We start from the raw sequence: 22,998 nt of genomic DNA on the forward strand, positions 1-22,998 counted from the left end.
TTTAGGGTTTAGGCCCCTCGCCCGGTGCTCCATAAGTTGCTAGGGGTTAAGTTTTTAAAACCTTAACCTCTTATGCCACATCGGCCATAACTTTGCAGTTTTTCTGGGTTCTCAAATACCTTGTCCTCTTGGCCATTGCCACAGATGGGCACGCCACGTCACAACTTGCGACGAAGAATAAATCAGAGATGCATCCATCTTACCATCATACTTAATAAAAGTCAACTTTTCTATGATTGGGTTGTTGGAGTCGTCGTCTCTAGTTGGTCTACGTGATTTTCGTGCCTCACGTCGATTGGCCTATCGTAGTGTGCAAGGTCCGCTCTCAAATGAGTGGAAGAGAGGAACGAGGGGATGCCAAACAAGCCCTTTTTTTCAGGGTTACTTGCCACTTTTCAAAAACATAGATTAGAGAGATTGACACGCCCAAGTGTTCTTGGGTTATTTCAAACAAGTGAATTTTTCTTTATGGCTTAATGGCCCCTAAGACCAGCGCGATGGACTAAGGATGGGAGTGGCTAATAAGCCCGGGGTAGAGACACGAAACTTCTTTGATACAAAATTTGAGAGGTTCTTTAGTTTCTTTTCTTGAGTGATGATACCAACATTTCGAAAGAGCTATGATACAGTTCGCTAGGTGGCAACCCATGTCACAAACTGCTAACTGCTGGCGTGTCAACCCACTGAAGAATGGAGCCAACTTGCAGATCCCAATCGAGGGGCCTGAACCCTAAGAAGTAGCAATAGAAGAAGTCTTTACCAACTTATGGGACCCTGTCTGATGGGGGCCCAAGTCACTAGAAGTAAAGCTAGCACACATACACACTGAAACTCCCCTGCGTAAAAAAGATGATGACGTAACAACTGTTTGGACATCCCAAAATTTGCGTTGGCATATTGACGTGGCACTGTATGGACGCTTGTCACAAATTGGTGACGTGGCAGCAGACCTCGGGGACACATTGTGTACGTGGCAGACTGATCGAAGGCAACGTACGGCAGTTCTGGATTTTCCGGCGTAAGAGCCGTTGACAGGCTGACGTGGCAGTACATACGGACATCCCGTAAGATCCGCTGACAGGCTGACGTGGCAGTTGTACGGAAACCTACTTTTTCAACGCTAACTGATTTTTGGACAGTTTTGGGATAAGTGCTTTATTTTGGAGAAGCTTTTCACTTACTCCTTTTGGGGCTCTGCTTTTGGGCATCCCTTGTACCAATAAATAGGTGGGCAGGGCCTCACTTCTTAGGGCATCTGGATGCAGAGTATGAGAGTGAGAACCCTCCCACTCTCTTGTACTTTGAACACAAATCAATACAAAAGCCAGTCTTTGGGGCCAATATCTCTAGGCATGGAACTCCACCGGGCTATGTTGAATCAATTGTGAATTGTGAACGGTTTTGAAGTGAATATCTGCTGTATCGCGGTAGAATCTTGACTTGGGAGTGTCCAAGTTTGTTACAGCGGTATCAGAGCGCGGCTGATTTCTGTTCTACTGGGAAATCCGATCCTTTTTTCACGACACTTATGGATTCCAACAAAGAAGAGTCGACTTTCTCTGCATCTGGGGATGCGGGAAGAGATCATGAAGAAGATTTGCTCGAAGAGTACGGCCCACCTCGGCCTACTCAAGCAGAGATTGAAGAGATGGAACGTTGACAATTGGTTGACGATGCTACAAAGATGATGATCAACATTGCGAAGGATCCGAAATTTGCAAAATTTTTGACTCAGACATCTTTCGATGAGGTGCACATTCAGTGGCGGAAGGCCACAGAACCCCTCAAATCGGCACTCAAGAAACCTCCTACTCTGAGGATGTTTACAGAGCAAGAATTGGAAGAGGTGGTTGATACATGGATTACGCAGCTTTTTGACGCGAACAACAAAACCAAAAAGCATGACAAAAAGCAGAAGAAAGGAACTGACTTCCCGAGTTATTTGGGTCGGCAAGAAAGCAGAAGAAGCGAGTGCGATTTGAAGGAGTATCCAGTTCTTCTTCTTCTTCTTCTTCCGCCACTTCTTCTAGCTCTTCTGACTCGAGCAAATAAGACAGAAAAGGGAAAAAGCGAAGCAAAAAGCAAAGCTTCGGAAAGGGCAAGAAAAAGGCAAAGAAGCCTAAGTTTGCCCAGTTTTTGATAGTTCTACAGAGGACTCGTCTTCAGATAGTTTGGACTCCGACGATCACAGATTTCACGCAAAGAAGAAGCATTTCTAAAAGGCCAACTAGTATGACTTCCTCGAGGATAAAAGCAAGAAAGTTTGAGAATTTAAAGGTGGTGGACAGTCAATTAAGTTTGACACTTTTTTTGGATTCCGAGTTGCTTTGAGGGCTTTGGCCTTCATACAGCGGTTTGATATAGCTTTCTTTGGATGGCATTACTCAGAGCACTCGAAGATTCGGAGGGCTACCTCTTTCTTCAAGGGAAATGCTCCAACATGGTGGTCCACCCTTCTATTGAACAAGAAAGCGCCAGTTAAATGGCTGAAATTTAAAAGGATTTTTATTTCTCCTTGGCTGATTCGAGAGTACGAACGAGATATACGAACTGTTTGGAATCATCTTCGGATGACCAAGAGAGATTCTTTGGACACATAGTGCGAGAGATTTTGGAGCTCTTTTCTACCAGCTTCTTCATTTAAGAAGATCTCGTTTAAAGAACAGATTGAGCGGTTTTGTTGCGGACTTTTTACAGAGTTCCGAGATCACTGCTTAGAACAAAAGTCAGATTCTATCCAAGAATTGATTGGTCATGCGAAACGAGGTTTGGCCATACATTCAGGCAGTCTGATGTCACATGACACATCCCAACCCTATGTGTCCGTGGACAAGCTACACCATAGCAGGGTTCTGTCAGTCAAGTCAAGTTTAGATTAGCAGTGATCTGGCACTTTTGTGAGTCTATTCGTAGACCGTGCATGCCCAATCACTTAGCATAGATGCATATCCTCCGGTTGCACACAGCATGATCATCGGAATTCCCATCAGAATCCATTAGCATCAGTTAGGGGAATTTTCCAGTGCATTTAGCCTATTTTCCTATTTATTGGGATTCACTTATTATTTTTAAGTGACTTTCCAACAAAAGTAGGTAGGGCAATTTTGCTAAGTTAATATATAAGCAAACGCAAGTTAGCACTTTCTGGCAGAAGAGGCAGCAGGAGCTTCCCGCTCAAGCAGGCAGCTCAACAGCGCAAGCGCAGCTCTCGCTCTCTAGGCTATGCTCTCTGCCCTCATGACCCTCTAGCGTTTTGCTTCTCCCCCTCATCCTTGGCGTTTCCTAGCAGTAGGCCTTCGCCATCGATCACTAGCACCGTAGCGGTTGCAGATTCCTGCCATCGCCAGCATACTCCTCAGCACTACCATCAGCGTTTTTGACATCACTAACGCCAGCATGATCTCAGCTTTCCAGCGTTTTTCAGCATGAACAAAAAACGCAGATTTCAGCCATTGGAAAACGCAGGTTTTCAGCAGTAGAATAGTAGCAGATCAGCCCCCATTCAGTTGCAGATGATCCCCCAAGTCTAGCCCAAGAAAACGCAGCCAAAACAGTTATTTTCAGCCACCGAAACAGCCCCTGAATTCAGCGATTAGAAGCCTACAGATTTCAGCCGTCGAGTCGTCGTCATCATCACCGTGGTCGTCATCGGCATAGTCCCATTGCATCAGTCCATTGCATACGCATTGTACACCTTTGTGCAATCAAAGAATAGACCACTCTTGCCGACGAGAGTGGGGCCTTCGGAGGAGGGTTTTACAACCTCTCGGTGTAGTATCTCTTCTCTCTCCTTCTCTCAGTCTCATTCACTTGCACGCACAACATCCACTCACTTTGTTCGTGACCACAACACTCTACAAGACGGAAAGCTCTCTCTTTATCTAAGAACTAAAAGGAACCTTGAGCGATAAAGATCACTAATCTTGAGAAAATACAACATTCATTCCGTTGCACCTAACATTGGTATTAGAGCTTTGGAAGTGTTCTGCATTACTCAAGGAAAGAACCACAAGAACCACAAGAACCACAAGAACCACGAATTTTTTTTGCTTGTTGCGGTCGCTCAAACCCAAGTTTACTTGGGCGTGGCGATTCCTAATCGTGTTTTGTTGAAGAGTGACAGGAATCCCAAGAAAGAAGGGCTTGTCCAGCCTCCCCTTGTGTCTCTTTTCACTCATGGAGAGCGGACCGTGCACTTAGCGGCCGGCCAATCGACGTGAGCTGGGAAAAAGCAACCTTGGTGTGAGCGCAAGGCCGCCAAGGGGTGCGCCCGCAGAAAAGGGTAGAACTTGGGTGAAGAGAAGATCCTTCTCCAACGCGATTTGCAAGCGAAAGAAAACCTCAAGAACCCCAAGAACCGAAGACCCTCAAGACTCAAGAACCTCAAGAACCTCAAGACCCTCAAGAACCCAAGTTCCTCGCGAGCTTAAGACCCCAAGATCCTAGTGCATGGTCGTCACCCGAAGCGGCATGGATACTTCGCATTCAGGTGATGAGCATGAGAGAGACGATGAAGGATTCTCCCCACCAGGAGATTTTTCCAACCCGCCCCCTTCGCCATCTACGCCACGAGTTGTCCTCACTCCTATGGAGATGATGGTCAAGTCGATGTTGGACATGATGGCACGACAACAAGAAACGAATCGAGTTGCCTTGGCACAACTCGCAAGCAAAGCAGAAGAACAAGCAGCAAAGGGCCGTGCACAAGAAGCCAAGGACCGCGAGCGCGATGAAAGAAACGACAAGCTTGCTGTAAAACAAGAAGAAAATCGACTTGCTCAGGAATGTGAGTGCCTTGCTCAGGAACGTGAGCGCATTGCGCTTGCCGCAAAACAAGAAGAACAGCGACTTGCTCTCGAACGCGAGCGTGTTGAACGAAAAGAACGCAAAGCAGAAAAGGAGGCTGAGCGTGAAGCTCAAAGGGAGCTTCGCAATCAAGAATTTATAGCCCAAATCCTAGCCTCGAAGACCGAACCACCCAAAGATCGTGGGAGTTCGTCAAGTGGCGCAAGCCACGATGCGAATTCACACAATCCAGTCACAGAGAAGTTTACTTTCAGTAAGTATGATGGCAAGATGGATGCTACTGTTATTCATTCTTGGTTGCATCAATTTAATGCTTATTTTGCGACAACTAAGAAAACAAGCAATAGCAAAGTTTTGACGGCAGCTATGTACCTTGCCGGTGATGCCATAAATTGGTACCAGGCATGGCAAGAGGCACAGCTAGCCGCGCACCTAGAGAGGCAGCCGATGATTTCACGCCCCTCTCTTTTAGTTGGGTTGATTTCCAAGACAAGCTCAAGACGCGGTTTATGCCACCTCAGTACCTTGCACGATTGAAGGACGATTGGCGAGCTCTCAAGCAAAACGGTATGCCGGTTATGTCTTTCTCTAACGGGTTTTGCAGCTCGGCACTCAATTACGCAAATCGGATGCGAAGCGCAAGGAGGCATTTCTTTACGGATTGGACGAGTATATCAAGTATGATGTCGAGGTACTCGATCCAATCGATCTCAACAAAGCGGTGGCCATTGCTCTCGCCCACGAGATGAAGCACAACAAAGGAAAGCCTTGACTTCCACAAGTATCTCGTAGACTTCTAAAGAATCTGAACGGTAAGAATGATAACTCTTCGAACCAATCTTCCAACAGTATCTCATCAAAGAATTCTTCCAATGAATCTAAGGGTAAGGCTAACACAATTGCTAAACCTAAGCTTACTCCAGATGAAAAGGTAGCACAAGGAATTGTAGGAGGTTACATCACTTCGGAAGAACAAAGCACTTATTCTAAGGAAGGTCGTCGTTTTCATTGTCACATTAAGGGTCACATAAAAAGAACATGTCCTAAGCTTGAATCGAATGAATCTAAAGAACCCATAGCACCCACTACATCTGTCAATGCAATGAATGATAACACGATTGTGCCCAAAGTTTCTCGGGACCCTCCCATTGATGATTCTCTCATTAAATGTTATAGTCGTACGTCGGGGCACCGTTTTGTCATATTGTTTGACCCAGGTAGTATGCATGATGTGATCAGCCCCTCTCTTGTTGAGAGAGCCCGCCTCGAAGTTAGTCCGAGATCTCCTATCGAGGTCTGTGGCTTTCGTCCTGGTATAGACGCTCTCATCACGAAGGAGTGCCTTGATGTGTTGTTTGCAATTCAGCAGACTGCCTTCACTGGAAGATTTGTTGTTTCTCCTCTCTCAGGATGTGATATGATTTTAGGCATGAAATGGTTTCGTGAAATAAACCCTCTCGTTGATTGGGAGGCTAGCACTTTAACTCTCAATGCCAAAAGTGATTCTCCTACTGTCTTTCATGGAGTGGATACTTCTCCTTCTCCATCTCTCATTGCTAATATGCAGGACAAGATTGAAAGGATTCGAGATAAGGAGATTCTCTCAGTCTCTCTTTCTCCACTGCATGACTCACAGGATTTGCATGATTGTGTGAAGCATGATGATGATTTGAAGGATAATGATTTGCATGATGATTTGGATGATAAAGACCAGCATGATGATTTGCATGAAGTAGATGTGATTGTTCCCAAGGATGAGGTGTTAGTGGATGCTTTTTGTAGCGAAGCTAACCTCGTTGCAAATTCGATCAATCACCAAGAATCGATCTTGGCTTTTGAGTCGAGGTCCACAGATCCCCCACAAGAAGATTCGATAGATCCCGACGAACCGATCTTGGCTCTCGAGCCTTGGTCAAAAGCACCCTCACAGGAAGTATTATGTGTTCATGATTGATACACACGCATTGTTCGAGTGTTTCATTCGTGAAGGTTTTCTGTATTTTAGTTAGTATCGTTATGTGATCCCTTTTCCTAGGCATGACATATTGTATGTTGAGCACGTTTCTCTCGTGGATGAGCACGAATGTATGCGGATTTTTCGTGAAAAGCTCAAAAGTTTGTATGAAAGGAAGTCACATTACATGTCTCTTCCTTGGCATGACACAGTTTCCGAAAGATCACATGATAGTATGAGCACCAAGCATGGGCATTTCCATTGTGATTTGCCACAATTGATTGATTTCGATCAAATAGAAAAGATTCGACCTCATTGTTTGCACGTGTTTGATGAACAGGTTGTCACTCCGTCTCTATGTTCATCTACATTGCATGCACAGTCTTTAGAGAAGACAAGATTTTTTTCCTTCACTTTGCATGGAATGGGTATGTTCATGGTTTTGTGTTGGAGATTGTTTCAGGAATTTTCAGCCATGGAGATTCTTGAAGACGAAAGGAGCAGAACTCTAGACGAAGTTGAAGCAAGAAAGGAGATTCAGAAGACTTTGTGTCGCTTTCGGCGTGGCCTAAAGAAGCAAGCGTTGCAGACCTTTATGAAGTTCAAGTACCGCTTGACCCACACATCAGAGTGGGCCGGCGAAGAGTCCCTTCCAGGATTCCGGATGCTGTTGGCGATCTCCCTCGACGCCATACAGTTCGGCCAGTACCTCACTTTGAAAAGAAGGGGATGTCACGTGACACATCCCAACCCTATGTGTCCGTTGACAAGTTACACCATAGCAGGGTTCCCGTCAGTCAAGTCAAGTTTAGATTAGCAGTGATCTGGTACTTTTGTGAGTCTATTCGTAGACCGTGCATGCCCAGTCACTTAGCATAGATGCATATCCTCCGGTTGCACACAACATGATCATCGGAATTCACATCAGAATCCATTAGCATCAGTTAGGGGAATTTTCCAGTGCATTTAGCCTATTTTCCTATTTATTGGGATTCACTTATTATTTTTAAGTGACTTTCCAACAAAAGTAGATAGGGCAATTTTGCTAAGTTAATATATAAGCAAACCCAAGTTAGCACTTTCTGGCAGAAGAGGCAGCAGGAGCTTCCCGCTCAACAGGCAACTTCTCAGCACTACCCCCCCCCCCCCCCCCCCCCCCCCCCCCTTCGCCCCCTCATGACCCTCTAGCGTTTTACTTCTCCCCCTCATCCCTGGCGTTTTCTACAGCAGCAGGCCTTCGCCATCGAGCACCATAGTGGTTGCAGATTCCTGCCATTGCTAGCATACTCCTCAGCACTACCATCAGCGTTTTTGACATCACTAACGCCAGCATGATCTCAGCTTTCCAGCGTTTTTCAGCATGAACAAAAAACGCAGATTTCAGCCATTAGAAAACGCAGGTTTTCAGCAGTAGAATAGTAGTAGATCAGCCCCCATTCAGTTGCAGATGATCCCCCAAGTCTAGCCCAAGAAAACGCAGCCAAAACAGTCATTTTCAGCCACCGAAACAGTCCCCGAGTTCAGCGATTAGAAGCCTACAGATTTCAGCCGTCGAGTCGTCGTCATCATCACCGTCGTCGTCATCGGCATAGTCCCATTGCATCAATCCATTGCATACACATTGTACACCTTTGTGCAATCAAAGAATAGACCACTCTCGCCGACGAGAGTGGGGCCATTGGAGGAGGGTTTTACAACCTCTCGGTGTCGTATCTCTTCTTTCTCCTTCTCTCCGTCTCATTCACTTGCACGCACAACATCCACTCACTTTGTTCGTGACCACAACACTCTACAAGACGGAAAGCTCTCTCTTTCCCTAAGAACTAAAAGGAACCTTGAGCGATAAAGATCACTAATCGTGAGAAAATACAACATTCATTCCGCTGCACCTAACATCTGACTTACCCCACAGATGAGATCATGACTCAGAGAACCGAACAGACTTCTAATAATGAAAGTAGAAAGAAGAGGAGCCCCCAAGAAAAGAAAGACAAGGATTCACGACCCTGGCTCACTCTTCGGGAGAGGGCCAACTACATCAAAGAGGGGAAGTGTTTTGGATGCGGGGAACATGGGCACATCTCCGCGAAGTGCCCTAAAAAGGCACAGCAAGAACATAATGAAGAAAGACCAGAGAGTTTGAAAGCAGCTAAGGAACGTGGACGAAAAGGCAAGATGAAAGCAGGACTGGTTCCAGATTGCATGTCAAGTGCGCCGGAATGAATGTTGAACTTTGCTCAAGATGAGTGCTCGGAACTGTGCTCAAGGGTGCTTTTTTACTTACAGAAGGGAGAGCCTTCCATTCCTTTAGTGAGAGAGTGCAATGGACACAAACAAAGTGGTGAACACTGTGAATGAAGGTGCTGAGACTGAGAGACAGAGAGAGAAGAATACGACACCAAAATGTTGTCATACCCTCCTCCGAAGGCCCTTCTCTCTCTGGCGAGAGCGGTCTACTTATGATTGCACAAATCTCTACTATGCTTGGACTTGTCGACGATGTCGACGACAATGAGGACGACGACGAGACGGGCTGAAATCTGAAAATGCTAAGGGCTGAAATCTGCAAATCTTTATTTGCTGAATTCTGACTCTATGTCGGTGACGATCTCGATGGCGACAATGCGACGGCGACGCGCTGAAAACACAGATGCTGAAATCTGCGTTTTTTGGTCTGAAACTGCAAACTCCGCGGGATCTGACCGTGCGGCGAGGATCTGCTGCAAGAAGGTGAGATCTGCGAGGTTCAGGGGTTCTACTGCGGGTACTGACTGCTGAAAACTGAAAACGATGATGCTAGGGCTGATTCCGTCACGAAGATCTGCAAAAACGCTGAGGTGTCTTGCAGATGCAAAAACGCTAGGGCTGAAAATCTGTCCTTGCTGATGGAACTGCTAACGCTAGGGCTGATCTGCTGTTTCGGGGAAATTCTGCTAATGCTAGGGCTGATCTGTTGTCTACTGTCACCGGGAATCTGCAAGTGCAAAAACGCTGGCTGATCTGGTGCAAAAACGCTAGGTCTTTTGGTGAGAGAAAACGCTAGAGTTGTCACGGGGTTTGGTCTTGCTGAGAAGTTACCTGTTGAGCAAGGTGCTCCTGCTGCCTCTTTTGCCAGAAAGTGCTAGCTCTGGTTTGCTTATATATTTCATTAGCAAAATTGCCCTACCTAGTTCCCAACAAAAGTCACTTAATAAATAAGTGAAAAATGTCAAAAATAGGTCAAATGGGTTTAATGCATTGGAAAATTCCCCTGATGGATTTTGATGGGAATGTTGATGATCATGCTGTGTGCAACCTGAGGATATGCATCTAATCTAAGTGACTAGTCATGCACGGTCTGCGAACAAACTCACAAAAGTGTCAGATCACTTCCTATTCTAGACTGACTTGACGGAACTGAACCCTGGTCATGCTGTAGCTTGTCCACGGACACATAGGGTTGGATGTGTCACGTGACATTGCATGGGTACTGACCCAAGCACGATTGATGAAAGTACAGAACTTTGTCGAGCTTGGGGCAAAGTGAAAGATCAAGAAGCCCTGATTTTTTTTGATGGAGGAGCCAAGGCCAACTTCATTTCACTTGAATTGGCGGCGCGGCTCGTGATTACACCTGATTGGATGGGACCACAAGCAAAGGCAGTTCTAGCGGCACTCGGCAGGGACGTGGCCATTACACCTGTCATTGGCAAACTTCGGTTGCATTGTTAGGGGTATTTGGGGCATGAGGACCTATACATAATGCCCTTGGAAGGTTGTGATGTCATCGTGGGAGTCCCTTGTACCATAAGAACAACGCCGTGGTCGATTATCGGGCGAAGAAAGCGACATTGACTACTGAAAAGGGCCGAAACATTGTACTTGATGTGAAATTGAAGGGTGAGTCTGTTCCTATTGTATCGGCTTCGGCCGTTTTGAAATTAATGAAATCCAGTCTGTTTGTTTACTCGATCTTTCTGAAAGAGTTGAATGATGAACATAGGACAAATATGTCTGAACTTGATAAAGACCGCCAAGATTTTCTCCACACTCATGCCGATTGTTTTTCTGAGGGCCTGCCAGGCGAGTTGCCACCAGCTTGTCCTGAGGATCATACCATTGATCTGATACTTGGAAGCACACCACCAAACAGCCACCTTACCCTGTGAGCCAAGCCCAGAATGAAGAGATTATGAACCAAGTGAAAGACCTCTTGGAAAAGGGTCTTATCTAGCCGAGTACTTCACCTTACTGCTCTCCGGTGTTGTTGGTTTTGAAGAAAGACGGATCTTGGAGAATGTGCATTGATTATAGAGCTCTCAACAAAATCACTATCAAGAACGGATTTCCGATTCCTAGGATCCATGATATTCTAGACCGACTACAGGGATCCTCTTGTTTCGGCAGGATCGATTTGAAGAGCGGATATCATCAGATCCGAATGGCGCCGGGAGATGTCTACAAGACAGCTTTTCGGACAACCTTCGGTTTATTTGAATTTTTGGTGATGCCTTTTGGCCTTACCAATGCTCCAGCGACCTTTAACTGAATGATGGATAGGATTTTCAGAGAGTATAGATCTTTTGTTGGCACTTTCTTTGATGACATTATTGTCTTCTCCAAGGATGAGACAGGTCATAGAGAACATTTGCTACAGGTCTTTCAGGCATTGCGAGATCACAAGTTGGTGATCAATGCAAAGAAGAGTGAATTTTTCCTATCAGAGATACACTTTTTGGGACACATCGTCTCAACAGCAGGAGTGCAGATGGACCCGGCCAAGATTGAGACTATATGTGATCGGCCCGATTTGAAGAATGTCCATGAAGTTAGAAGCTTCTTGGGCTTATGTTCTTACTACCGGCGGTTCATTAGAAAGTTTGCAAAGGTTGCTTCCCCTTTGCATTTATTGACACAGAAAGGAGTCCCTTTCTCATGGGGATCCACAGAGGTGACTGCCTTTCAGACATTGAAAGAGAAATTGACTACAGGACCAATTTTGACTTTGCCGGATTTGCAGAAGTCATTCAAAGTTTATTGTGATGCTTGTGGTCGTAGTCTGGGTGCGGTCTTAATGCAAGAAGGCCATGTCATTGCCTATGAGAGCCGATTGTTTTCAAGGCCGGAATTGACAGCACAGATATATGAGAAAGAGCTTTTGGCGGTTATCCATGCTCTTACTCAGTGGCGACATTACCTACTCGGAGCGGATTCTACGGTCTTCATAGATCATCAGAGTTTACGCTATTTCTTGTCATAGAAGCAGCTATCGGAAAAGCAGATGCGGTGGTCGAATATCTTGTCAAAGTTGATGAGCGCTCGGCGGTGTGTGCAAGTGATAGAGCACGCGAAGATGTGCAAGCTTTGAGGCTTGAAGCGGAGGCACTGTGCTGCAGAAGGGAAGCGCTAGCAGAACGAAGAGGGAGAGAGAGAGAGAGCTCACGTTTTTGGGGAAAACTCAATAATTGAGTTTTGGGTTTTTCCACTTTTATTATAAGTGACCTTTAAAAAATGTGTCCAGGTTCAATATGAACCTGGACAAAGTATAAAAATGTACAAAAAGGGGTTATTTAGGCCTTTAACCCAACAACCTCCCACTTAAAGGCATAAATGGCGCCTTTAAGCTACGTGACTCCCACCATCTCTATGCATAGATGATGTTGTGCTTTGGGTAAGCACTTAGTGAGAGCATCTGCTGGATTTTGTGATGTATGGACCCTAACCAAGGTAATAAGGCCATCTTCAAGCACTTCACGTATGAAGTGATACCGCACATCAATATGCTTTGTGCGTGCATGAAAGATGGTGTTCTTTGCCAGACATATGGCACTCTGGCTATCACAACCAAGCATAGGTGCCTTGGCAGGCAAACCAAACTCACTGCATAGGCGTGCTAACCAAATAGCTTCTTTGGAAGCCTCAGTGGCTGAAATATATTTAGCCTCTGTCATAGACAATGCAACAATCTTTTGCAATCTAGAACACCATGAAACAGCACCTCCCGCAAGAGTAAATACATAGCCACTTGTGGATTTTCGTGTATCCGCATCACCAGCCATGTCAGAGTCACAAAATCCTTTCAATTCCATTGGTCCTTTACCATAGCAGAGGCATTTGTTTTTAGTCCCTTTCAAGTACCTCATAATAGACTTCACTGCATCCCAATGCAACGTGCCTGGATTAGCCATAAACCGGCTCACAACTCCCACTGCATGGGCTATGTCAGGCCTAGTAGCAACCGTAGCATACATAAGTGAACCACAAGCTGAAGCATAAGGCACATCTTTGCATGTCATTGGCTTCTTTCTTTGACTTGGGACAATCATCCTTGGAGATTTTGACATGTGGCTGTAATGGCACACCAAGAGGCTTTGCTTCAGCCATGTTAAATCTGTCCAGCACCTTTTCAATGTACTTTTCTTGCGACAAATACAATAGGCGCTTGTCTCTTTGCCGTGTAACACGCACCCCAAGTATATGTTCAGTTGCCCCAAGGTCTTTCATTGAAAACGCAGATTTCAGCTGCCCTTTAAGAGCATCAATAGTGCTTCTTTTCTTTGCAGCTATCAACATATCATCTACATAGAGCACAAGAATGATAGGGCTGCCATCCTCATCACGTCTGGTATACAAACAATGGTCTGCATGGCTTCTTTTGTAACCAGGTTTAACCATGAAGCGATCAAACTTCTTGTACCATTGTTTCAACCCATACAAGCTTCTATTGAGCATACATACCAAATGTTCCTTGCCACGTGTTGGGTCTAAAGGCCCTCTTATAGCCTCTCTTACTCATTTATTCATTCTTTTATACTTGGGTGTGTTCACACCCAAAGGTCATTTAAATGGTCACAAGTTTGTACCCTTAATAATAAAACATAGGGCTTTTAGTTGTGTGCCCAAGAAACACACTAACAAATCGTACGCTCTTTCTCCCTCTCTCTGCAACAACGCTCGCACTCTCTCTCTCTCTCTCTCTCTCTGCTCGTGTGTTCTGCTACATCCATCGCCAACCCTTCTTGCACTTCAAACTGGTATCAGAGCCAAGTTCCCTACTCCCGCGCGCATTCCCTCGCGAGAAATCTTCATTTTCTCTCTCCTGCGCAGTTTTCTCTCTCTAAAAACAGCAAGCGCATGTGTCTTCTCTCTCCTCCCCGGACTCAAGGAAGACAATACCTCAGCCCACAAGTGCTTATATGCTGAAAACAGGTCATTTCGGGTTGTTTCTCTTCAAAAACAGGTTTTTTCTGTTAATTACAGCAAGCACAAGTGTTACAAGTACATTTGGGCAACACCAGTCCACCCGGAGAATTGGGGGTTTTGTCCTATTTGCTGAAATTTCAGTAAATTTCACTGAAATTTCAGCAAATTGTCACTTTAAACTTGGGGGTTTTGCACATTAGTGCAAGATTATTCAAGTCTACGCCTACAGGTGTAATTATAGGAGAAATTCTCGGGGATTCAAGTTGAGAAATTGAGAGCTTTTGCTGATTTTTTAGAAATTTCAGCAAATTGTGCAGTAACTTTTGGGGCTTTTACAAATGTGATGCAATTTTGGACATTTTGTGTCATGTATTGCAATTTGTGGTACAATTGAGCAGAGTTTGAGACCTCTCACATATACAGGAGGTTTATGTGACAATAAACACATGTATTTACTTGTGAATGCTTCCCATTGAGTCTATGTATTGCTGAAAATACATTTTGCAGCAGCTTTTACCTCAGTTGTAGGTTTGAGGTTGTTGCAAATGCACTTTGGTTTTATTGCTGAAGTGGGAGCTTTCATGCACAGGATGTATGCTTCACGTGTGTGCTGAATTTCAGTATTTACTACTGAAATTTATCTCTTTTACTGCTGTACACTTTGGATAAAGTGTTTGTAACCCAGTGTTACGTTTCCTTGCACTTCTATAGTGTTCCCTGAGCCTGTAAGAGGCTAAAATTGCAACTTGCAGCCTGCTGTTATAAAATTACAGCAGTGAATTTTTGGTCTATTTTGCATCGAAATGGCTTCCAATGCATCTACAAGTAGCAGTGAGTCAAAGTCTTTGATGGAAATCAAAAGATTTGATGGCACTAGCTTTGATTTGTGGAAGGAAAGAATGCAAGGCATTCTATTCCTTAAAGATTGTGAAGATGCATTGCTCGCAGCAAAACCTAAAAACTTGTCAGATACAGATTGGGCAAAGCTGAACAAAAAGGCTATTGCGTATATCAAAATGGCTGTGTCAGATGATGTGCTTACTGATATTAAGCGTCTTGACACTGCACATGCTATTTGGCAGAAGTTGACTAGTACGTATGAGAATAAAACTCCTGTGAATCAAGTTCATCTCATGCGGAAACTTGTAAACATGGAATTGGATGAGGCAAAGCTTGCATCTGAGCATTTGAATGCGTTTACAAGTGTTTTGAGTCAACTTCAGGATTCAGGGCTGCAACCATTTGATGACAAGTTGAAAGCTATCTTTCTTTTGATGACTTTGCCCGACAGTTGGGAAGCGCTTGTTGTGTCATTGTCAAACAATACTGCTTTAACCTATGATGGTGTAAGAGGCTCCATTCTCAATGAGGAGATTAGGAGGAAAGCCAGTGGTGAAGGCAGTGGCACAGCTTATCATGTAAGGGGCAGGTCAGAGAAAAGGAACAATGTAGCTAACAGGGGCAAGAGTAGAAGTAAGAGCAAGGGAAAATCTCAAGATATAACTTGCTATCAATGTGGACGCAAAGGGTATAAAAATCCTGATTGCAGATTTTACAAGCAAGAGCTTGAGAGGAAGAAGCAACAGCAGGGTAAGAAGAAGAAGAAGGATGCAAAAGATGCTAAAGGTGATGATGACACCTCCTCTTCTTCCAAGGATGTTGGCAAGGCAAATGTGGCCTCTAGTGTGGTCATAGAGGAAATTGTTGATGTGGACGAAGCACTTGTCGTAGCTTCGAGTGTCTTTGATGATGTTGTGGCTATGGCAAGTGATATGTATATCACGAAGCCAGATCTTATTGACGCTTTGCTTTCAACACATGATGGGCTGTCCCAGTCTTGGATAGTAGACAATGGTGCCTCATTTCATGTAACTCCTCCTTTGGAGTCTTTTGCCACATACACTGCAGGTAACCTGGGTAAAGTTTACTTGGGTAACAACTATGCATGTGACATTGATGGGTGTTGGCACCATTCACTTGGCTTTGGAAAATGGCCAAGAACTTGTTTTGCATGATGTTAGGTATGTGCCTGGCATTAAGAAGAGTCTGCTATCAGTTGGGCAGCTGGATGTAAAGGGCTGCTACACTACTTTTGGTGGTGGCTCTTGGAAAATACAAAAGGGTTCTATGTTGATTGTGAAGGGCAGCAAAAGGGGAACTTTATACTATATGCATTGCAAGGCCTTACCTGGCAAGTTTGTTGCTATGGCTGAAGTTTTTTGTCCAATGGAACTTTGGCATAAGAGACTTGGCCATATGAGTGAGGAAGGACTACAGGTTCTCTCCTCTCTTGGGAGATTTGATGTAAAAGGTCCTTGCCTTGAATTTTGTAAAGATTGTATCTATGGTAAACAAGTGAAGTTCTCTTATTCGTCCGGTGTCTCTAAAAAGTTGCATGCTCTTGATTTAGTACATTCACATGTGTGCACTATGCCTGTGAGCTCACATGGTGGTGCACGCTATTTTGTATCTTTCATTGATGATTTCAGTAGAAGGACTTGGGTGTATGTACTTAAAAACAAGAGTGATGTTTTTGACGCTTTTAAAAGATTTCATGCTTTTGTAACCACACAAAAGGGTCTCAAGTTAAAGGCCATAAGAACAGATAATGGGGGAGAGTATGTATCACGTGAATTTAATGTTTTTTGCATAGTTACCGAGGAACACCCCCTAGCCCCCGTTCTGGCGTTTTGGGGGGCAGTTTCCATCCCGAACGTTCCGAAACGTCTCGGAACGGTGGCCAGTGCAAACTAGAACGGCCGTTCCGGAACGTTCCGGAATGCCCACTGGAACGGCCAACGGCTACAAACAAATTTGACAAAAATTGAAGTAAATGTTTGGGCTTCTTTTTGAAGTGTGCAAGGCCTCAAGGACTCATAAAATGCACCCCCCTCCCCCTTTCTCTCCACAAGCTAATCCTCAAGGCTCAAGCTCTCTCCCTTTCACACTCTCAAGATCTCTCCCTCTCAAGACTCACTCTCTCAAGGCTCAAGGCTTTAAGCCTTCAAGCTCTCTTCCTCTCCCTCCCACTCTCTCAAATCTCTCCCTCTTCCTCTCGCTCTCTCTAGTCTCTCCCTCTCTCTCTCTCTCTCTCTCATCATCTAGTCATAGCAAGGTTGAATGGTCTTCAAAACAAGTTTTTTGTGAGTATTAGAGTCAAACCACTCTAATACTCGTATTTAAACACAAGGAGCTAAAAAATGCACTATCTGGGTGATTTTTATACCTTCCGTTCCGTGCCGTTCCCGTTCAGGACCCCTAGCCGTTCCCCCGATCCGCGGGGATCCCGTCGCCGTTCTCGTTCCGCGTTCCGGGTAACTATGGTTTTTTGTGAGATGCATGGCATTAAAAGGGAGTTAACAGCCCCTTATAATCCATCATCTAATGGCGTGGCTGAGAGATATAACTGCACAATTTGTGAGAGGATACGTTGCATGTTGTCCACAGCTAATCTTCCGCAAGAATTTTGGGGAGAGGCTTTGAAAACTGCAGTTCATGTATGCAACTGTTCTCCAAATCGTGCTTTGGACAATGGCATCCCCGAAGAGGTTTGGTCTGGCAAACCTGCTTCATATGACCATTTGCGTGTTTTTGGCTGCGAGGCATTTGTACATGTGCCTGTAGATCAGAGGACTAAGCTAGACATGAAATCCATCAGAGGCATCTTCATGGGTTATGGAGATGAGGGTGAGATGGTATGGCTACCGGATTACAGGAAGGTTGTACGCAATCGAGATGTAGTATTTAATGAGGCTAAATTGCTCCAAAATGCTACACATGTAGACCATGATAAAAAGAGGGTCAGATTTCATAATGACCAGCCAGCCATAAAGCCTTCCTTGGCTGAAAATATGGTGCCTATTGATACTGAAAATGAGCAGCAACCATTTGTGCAACAGCCAGAAGAAAATGGACAACAAATAGATGCACAAAATGGGGTAGAGCACAATGACCAGCAGGCTGAAAATGATTTACAGCAGGGTATAAATGCTGAAAATCAGCCGCTAAATGATAACAAAATCATTCCTGAGGATGTAGACCCTTTACCGACAAATGTAGATCATTGGGTGAGGAGATCTACACGTCAGAGACGTCAACCAGAGAGATTTCAGCCATCTTTGGATTGTGTTTTGTTGACTGATGAGGGAGAGCCTCTTACATACAAAGAGGCCCATTCTTGTGACGACAAAAGTAAGTGGGAGCTTGCTATGAAATCTGAGATGCAATCACTGAATGCAAATAATACATGGGAGCTTGTGCATTTGCCCAAAGGTAGGAAAGCTATTCCTAACAAGTGGGTTTATAAGATCAAATGTGTTGATGACAAACCCAAATACAAAGCGCATTTAGTTGCCAAGGGTTATGCATAGAAGGAAGGCATTGACTTCCAAGAAACCTTCTCATCTGTAGTGAAGATGTCTACTCTTCGTGTGTTGTTTGCTCTATGTGCTATCTTGGATTTGGAGCTTGATCAAATGGATGTGATCACTGCTTTCTTACATGGTGACTTGGATGAGGAGCTGTATATGCTGCAGCTTGAGGGCTTTGTCATTCCAGGGAAAGAGCATTTGGTATGCAAACTAAAACGCAGCTTGTATGGGCTGAAACAAGGTCCTAGACATCTTCTCACCTGTAGTGAAGATGTCTACTCTCCGTTTGTTGTTTGCTCTATGTGCTATCTTGGATTTGGAGCTTGATCAAATGGATGTGATCACTGCTTTCTTACATGGTGACTTGGATGAGGAGCTGTATATGCTGCAGCTTGAGGGCTTTGTCATTCCAGGGAAAGAGCATTGGTATGCAAACTAAAACGCAGCTTGTATGGGCTAAAACAAGCTCCTAGACAGTGGTACAAAAAGTTTGATACTTTTATGCTCAATCATGGTTTCAAACGCAGTCAAGCAGATCACTGTCTTTACACTAAAAAGGCTCCTGATGGTAGTCTTATTGTGCTAGTCCTATATGTGGATGACATGTTGATTGCTGGCAAGCATAAGGAGACTTTGAATGCTTTGAAAAAGGAGTTGAATTCAACTTTCTCGATGAAATATTTGGGTGCAGCTGAACATATTTTGGGTATGCGTATTAGGAGGGATAGAAAGAAGCGTCTTTTATTCCTCTCTCAAGACAAGTACATCAAGAAAGTACTTGAGAGATTTAATATGGCTGATGCTAAGCCTCTTGGTGTGCCCTTACCTACGCACACAAAGCTTAGCAAGCTTGATTGCCCAAAAGATGATATAGCTGCTCATGCTATGAAAGGCATTCCTTATGCTTCAGCTTGTGGTTCATTGATGTATGCCATGGTTGCTACACGACCAGACATTGCTTATGCAGTGGGAGTTGTTAGCAGGTTCATGTCTAATCCTGGCAAACCACATTGGGAGGCAGTGAAGAGCATATTCAAGTACTTAAAAGGTACACTGGACACATGTATATGTTATAGCAAGGGTACACTATCATTGCGGGGATTCCCTGATACGGACATGGCAGGTGATCTTGACACTAGAAAGTCTACCAGTGGGTATGTATTCACACTTACTGGAGGTGTTATTTCATGGTGTTCAAGGTTACAGAAGATTGTGGCACTGAGCACTACAGAGGCTGAATATATTTCAGCTCTACAGAGGCTTCTAAGGAAGCTATTTGGCTTGGCAGGTTGGTCAGAGACTTTGGTCTTCTTGCATATGCTCCAGTGCTTGGTTGTGATAGTTAGAGTGCTGTATGCCTGGCTAAGAATGCCATGTTCCATGCTCGTACCAAACACATTGATATGTGGTACCATTTTATACGACAGGTATTGGATGATGGCCTTGTCACACTGACAAAGGTCAAGACACAGGATAATCCTACAGATGTTCTCACTTAAGTGTCTTGCTAAGACACAACATCAGCATTGCTTACACTTAGTGGGAGTTACTTAAAGGTACCACATCGGGCCTTTAAGTGGGAGGTTGTTGGGTTTATAGGCCCTCTTATAGCCTCTCTTACTCATTTATTCATTCTTTTATACTTGGGTGTGTTCACACCTAAAGGCCATTTTGTACCCTTAATAATAAAACATAGGGCTTTTAGTTGTGTGCCCAAGAAACACACTAACAAATCGTACGCTCTCTCTCCCTCTCTCTGCAACAGCGCTCGCACTCTCTCTCTCTGCTCGTGTGGTCTGCTACATCCATCGCCAACCCTTCTTGCACTTCACCACGGATAACAAAACCCTCGGGTTGCTTCATGTAAAGCTCTTCTTCCACATCACCATGCAAGAAAGCGGTATGTACATCCATTTGGTCCATTTCCAAATCAAGAGAAGCTACTATGGCAAACAATACACGCAAAGTGGTCATCTTCACAACAGGGGAGAACACTTCCAGAAAGTCTATGCCCTTGGTTTGAACATATCCCTTTGCAACGAGCCTTGCCTTATACTTGGGTTTTGCATCAACAGTCTTGATTTTATACACCCATTTGTTAGGAATAGCCTTCCTTCCTTTGGGCAATGCAACCAAATCCCAAGTATGATTAGCATGCAAAGCTTTAATCTCTTCCTGCATAGCAAGCTCCCACTTGTCGCTGTGCTCACATGTCTTTGCCTCTTTATACGTAAGAGGCTCTCCCTCATCTGTCAACATAATGTAATGCAAAGAGGGGTCATATCGACTCACAAGCCGTCTTTGACGAGTAGACCGTCTCACCCAGTGATCCACATTATCCGGCAATGGGTTTACATCAGGTGGCACGATAAAATCATCAACAATGGGCTGCTGTACATCATTTTCAGCACCATTTTCAACATTGTTTCTTGGTTGCAAATGCTCTTCAGGAGCCTCAATTTGCTGTCCAACATCATCTGGCTCAAACACCACTGGATCATCTACATTTTCAGCCATTTGTGGTGCATCCCGAGGGTCAAAAATAGGGCTAACAGGTGGCTGGTCATGCTGAAATTTCACCCTTTTATGGTCATGCTTTGAGGCACAATTGTTTTGAAGCAGCCTTGCCTCATTAAAAACAACATCCCGGCTGCGTACAACCCTTTTGAGCTGAGGTAACCAAATCCTGTAACCCATTTCGCCTTCTTCACCATATCCCATGAAGAGGCCTTTAATGGACTTCGCATCTAGTTTACTCCTCAACTCAGGTCTAACATGCACAAAAGCTTCGTAGCCAAAAATGCGTAAGTGATCATATGAAGCAGGCTTGCCAGACCAAACCTCTTCAGGGATGTCACCTTTCAAAGACATATGAGGGGATCGATTGCTTATATGCACTGCAATTTTCAAAGCTTCTTCCAAAAATCCATGAGAGAGATTAGCTGTGGACAGCATGCATCTCATCCTCTCACAAAGTGTCCTATTAAATCTTTCAGCCACACCATTAGAAGAGGGGCTGTATGGCACAGTAAGCTCCCTCTTAATGCCCAAATTTTCACAAAACTTGTTAAATTCAGCACTTGTGTACTCCCCCCCATTGTCTGTACGCAAGCATTTAAGCTTTCTACCTGTTTGGGTGGTCACAAATGCATGAAATCTCTTAAACGCAGCAAAGGCTTCATCCTTAGATTTAAGCAAATAAACCCAAATTTTTCTAGAATGATCATCAACAAAGGAGACAAAATAACATGCACCACCCATAGACTTAGTAGGCATGCTACATACATCAGAATGTACAAGATCAAGCACACAAGATTTACGAGAGACACCAGAGTAATAAGAACGCTTTACTTGCTTGCCATATTGACATTCATTACAAAAGTCAAGCTTCGTGCCTTAAGCATCAAGCTTGTTCAAAGTACAAAGCTTAGAAAGGCCCTTTTGGCTCATATGGCCAAGCCTCTTGTGCCACAACTCCATGTGAGAGTTAATTTCAGCCAATGCAATAAACTTGCCCAACACGGCCTTTCCATGCAGTAAAGTGTCCCTTTATATGTGCCCTTTACAATCAGCATGGAGCCTTTGGTCATTTTCCATGATCCTCTCTCAAACAAGATGCTGTAACCATGCATATCCATCTGACCAACAGAAAGCAGACTCTTCTTGATTCCCGGCACATATCTAACATCATGCAAGACAAGCTCATTCGTGCCATCTATGGAGAGATGCACAGTGCCAATACCCTCAATGGAACATGCATGATTGTTTCCAAGGTATACATGGCCACGCTTGCTTGCATCAAAAGTAGAGAAACAATCCTTGATAGGAGTCACATGAAATGAAGCACCGGAATCAATAATCCAAGTCTGGGACAATGCATCATTGACAGTCAACAAAGCATCAAAGATCACTCTTGGTGATCTGCATGTCCGAATGAACATTTAGAGAGGCATCAAAGTCATAAGCATCATCATCTGACAAAGTGGCACACAAGATGTCCTCTACATCTTACAGCTCCTCAATCACGACACTATAAGCCACATTGGCTTTCTCTTTGTCCTTTGAGCTATCCTGTGCATCTGCCTTGACTTCCTTCTTCTCTTTCTTTTTGTCTCCGCCATTCTTTTTCCTTTCTAACTCAGCTTTATAGTACCTGCAATCGGGTTTCTTGTGACCTTTCCTGCCACATTGATAGCAAGTCACATCACCCTTGCCTTTGCTTGCATTTCCGCTTTCTTTACTCTTACTCTTACTCTTACTCCTTTGTGCATAAGCATTCTTCTGTTCTGTCTTGCCTCTAATCATGTTGGTAGAGCTGTCTCCCTCTCCACTTGCTTTCCTCCTGATTTCTTCATTCAAGATAGAACCCCTAACACCATCAAAGGTCAAATTGGGGTTATTGGACAATGAAACCACCAAAGTTTCCCATGACTCAGGTAAGGTTATAAGCAAGAAGATAGCTAGCTTTAAGCTTATCATCAAAAGGGGGCAAGTCGGAATCTTGTAACTGCGACAAAGTACCTGCAAATAATGACAAGTGCTCTTCCGCGCTCTTGGACTCATCTAGTTGTATGCCAACAAGTTTTCGCATCAAGTGCACCTGGTTGACAGGCGTTGTATTTTCATACATTCCCTTTAACTTCTCCCATACATCAAAAGCAGTCATGAGACCTTTCACATCAATGA

General features: G+C 44.4%; 1 protein-coding gene across 2 annotated transcripts in view; it reads left to right on the plus strand.

Moving 5' to 3' along the window:
* The window catches only part of LOC147431579 (uncharacterized), a 105,151-nt gene that overhangs the window by 12,915 nt on the left and 69,238 nt on the right, over positions 1-22,998 (plus strand). The gene's annotated exons all lie outside the window — the stretch shown is intronic.

This window comes from Adiantum capillus-veneris, chromosome 21 (genome assembly GCF_014529385.1).
Source record: "Adiantum capillus-veneris isolate H3 chromosome 21, ASM1452938v2, whole genome shotgun sequence".
Taxonomy (NCBI): domain Eukaryota; kingdom Viridiplantae; phylum Streptophyta; class Polypodiopsida; order Polypodiales; family Pteridaceae; genus Adiantum; species Adiantum capillus-veneris.